The sequence below is a fragment of the Penaeus vannamei genome, chromosome 12 (genome assembly GCF_042767895.1).
Source record: "Penaeus vannamei isolate JL-2024 chromosome 12, ASM4276789v1, whole genome shotgun sequence".
Classification (NCBI taxonomy): domain Eukaryota; kingdom Metazoa; phylum Arthropoda; class Malacostraca; order Decapoda; family Penaeidae; genus Penaeus; species Penaeus vannamei.
In genome coordinates this window covers 8,595,187-8,598,642 of record NC_091560.1, presented here as the reverse complement: position 1 = coordinate 8,598,642, position 3,456 = coordinate 8,595,187, and positions in this window count along the sequence as shown.

Sequence of the window (3,456 nt, the reverse complement as noted above, 5' to 3'; positions counted from 1 at the left end):
GTCTATTTTTTGTATCTGTATCTATATCTGCATCTGTCTATTTCTTCATCTGTATCTCTATCTGTATAACTGTCTATTTTTTGTATCTGTATCTTATCTGATCTTCTTTTTTTTATCTGTATCTATATTTGTATCTGTCTATTTCTTTTATCTGTATCTATCTGTATCTGTCTATTTCTTCTATCTGTATCTCTGTCTGTTCTGTCTATTTCTTCTATCTTATCTCTGTCTGTTCTGTCTATTTCTTCTTCTGTATCTCTATCTGTATCTGTCTATTTCTTTTATCTGTATCTCTTTGTATCTGTCTGTTTCTTCTATCTGTATCTCTATCTGTATCTGTCTATTTCTTCTATCTGTATTCTATCTGTATCTGTCTATTTTTGTATCTGTATCTATCTGTATGTCTATTTCTTCTATCTGTATCTCTATCTGTATATCTGTCTATATCTTCTGTCTGTATCTCTATATGTATATCTGTCTATTTCTTCTATCTGTATCTCTATCTGTATATCTGTCTATTTCTTCTATCTGTATCTATCTGTATCTGTCTATTTCTTCATCTGTATTTATCTGTATATCTGTCTATTTCTTCTGTCTGCCATCTGTATCTGTCTTTTTTGTATCTGTATCTCTATCTGTATCTGTCTATTTCTTCTATCTTACCCTATCTGAATCTGTCTATTTCTTCTTCTGTATCTCTATCTGTTAATGATGATCTACCTTTTCTACCAAGTAGTCTACATTTCTTACCTTTCTCTGTCTCTGTGCACATATCCATCTATCTATTCATATCTGATTTTTTCTCATATATTATTTTTTACTGTAGGAGAAAAATGACCTATATCATCAGACCTGATAAGCAGAAGAAGAAAAAGAAGAAAAGAAGAAAGAGAAAGAAGAAGAAAAAGAAAACAATTATATATATATATATATATATATATATATATATATATATATATATATATATATATCATTTATGTGTATATTCAGATTTCTTTATATTTATTTAGACTTTTAGTTATATATTTATGCAGTACTTTGATTATTAATATGTTCATGTGGTAACTTCATTACACCATCTTTTAGAAACGATATTATTTCTTTTAAAACATATATAATCTAGTATCGTCAGAACACCACAGTAAAACATAAACAAAAAACAAAACAAAAATAATTGCAACAGCATGATAACAAAGCCACTTAAGACCTTGCAAAACACAGGGAGGAAAATTATGATGATTACAAAAGAATTTCTTTCTAAATAGAATTATCAACATTCTTAACTATAAGAAAACAAATCAACATCACTCATATTCATTTAAAAATCACAAAAACAAACAGTTACTGATATATAGATTCGGATTTCTTTTGATGCAGTATCAACATTTCTTTCAATTATCAAACAATTTAGGATTGACTATCCACCCAAGTCAAAAAAGAAATATCCCAGAAAAATGAATAATTGCAACAGCATGAAATAACAAAGCCACTCACGACCTTTCACAACATAGGAGAGTCACCCCCCGGCGGTAAAGAAAACGGATCATTTCGGACCACGCTCATTACTGGGTTTCTGAAGTTCCTTTTGGGGCGACAGAGCGTGGCGAAAACCCCTACAATACACACCTGGGGAGCTTCTACGACCCCCGGGCCGTGTTTGTCTCCCGCCCCTCCGCACTCCGAGGGAGCTAGTTTTTCCCGCCCTTGCTAAATCAATAGCGTGGATCCTGAGTCGTCTGAAGTGAAGCCATGGGGATCTTGTAAGAAGGGAGAGTGTGAAATGGGCGAATATCTACAGGGTTTCTTTCATTTTTTGGGAAAGGGAAAAAGAAGAAAAATCGAAAGGGTTTTATTTCCCCCGTTGTCAGGACTTTCATATTGCATGTGACCTGAGAGAGAAAAGGTGGTTCGTGATTAAAGATTAACAGTTATACCTTTTTTCTTTTTTCGATTCTCTTTTATTGTCATTGTTATATTTTTTTAAAGATCATTGAAAATTGATTAAATTTTATATTTGGATATCATCTTTATGTTATTGACGCTTATTATTGTCCTATATTAGGGATATATGTCACCATTATAATAAATAATTTTATTATTTTAATTTGGCAATAGCAACATTGCTTCTGTTTTTTCTTCTTTATCTTATCACTCTCTCCCCTCTCCGCTCTCTTCGTTTTCTTTCTCTTTCTCAACTCTTCTTCTTTTTTCTTTTCTTTCTTTGTTTCTCCCTTTCTCCTTCTCAAATCTTCCCGCTCTCTTTCTTCACCGTTCTCCTCTCTCTTTTCTTCCCTTCCTTCTCTTCTTTCCCGCTCTCTTCTCTTCACCGTCCTCCCTCTTTCTCTCCTTCCTTCTCTCATCTTTCCCCCTTGCCTCTTTTTCTCCCTCTACTCTCTTTTTTCTCTTCCTTCCCCCTTCTCTCATCTTCCCCGCCTTCCCATTCACCGTTCTCCCTCCTCTTTTCTCTCCCCTTCCCCCTCTCATCTTCCCCGCTCTCCTCATTTCTCCGTTCTCCGTTCTTCGAGGTAGGGTCAGAGGGAAATGATGCAACATTGAACATCATGGAAAATGCGCACTAAGGATTAATTGGTGGCAAGAGTTAACTGCAACAGAAGAATTTAGAGGCCATTAAAAGGAAAAGTAAGTGTTGTGTGTTGTAGCATTCCAGCAATAACCCAATCGTAGTCAACTTCCATTGCTTGTTAGGTATTTACAGCATAACCACTAGTTTCATTACGGTGTGAAACTTGGCCCGTGTTGGGTCTTGATTACAGACCAATGCATCGACCATAACATTTATCAAAACACACAAGTGCATGTGTGTGTGTGTGTTTATATATCTATATCTATCTATTTATGTTATTTATAAATATATGTAAATGTATATATATATATATTTATCTATTTAAATATAGATAGATAGATACATACATATATGCATACATACATACATACATACATACATACATACATAGACATAGATAGACAGATGATAGATATACAGATAGATAGACAGATAGATAGACAGATGGAAAATAGATAGATGGAAAGACAAATAGATAGATATAGACAGATATAGTCTGCTCAAGGAACTGACCTGAACCTGAGTGAACCCCTGACATCCGACGAATTTTAGAGACCGAAGAAGAGTCAAAAAATACAAGATAAAGAAAAAGAAGAAAAAAGAGGAGAAAGAATTTAAGAGAGGAAAATATATCTTTACGTAATATGTCTGAGTCCCTGATGTTTTGCCTTTCGGGCATTTTGTAATCTGTTGGTGTGGATATTTTCATTTTTGATTTATTTTTCGTGTTCGTTTTAACAGAATTGGATGATTTGTAGAGATTTATTTCATTATTGGATATTATCCGTTATTCTCCTCTTTGTTATCATTATCATTATCATCTATTGTCCGTGTTGTCGTTATTTTTTTATCATTTCCATTACATTATTGTT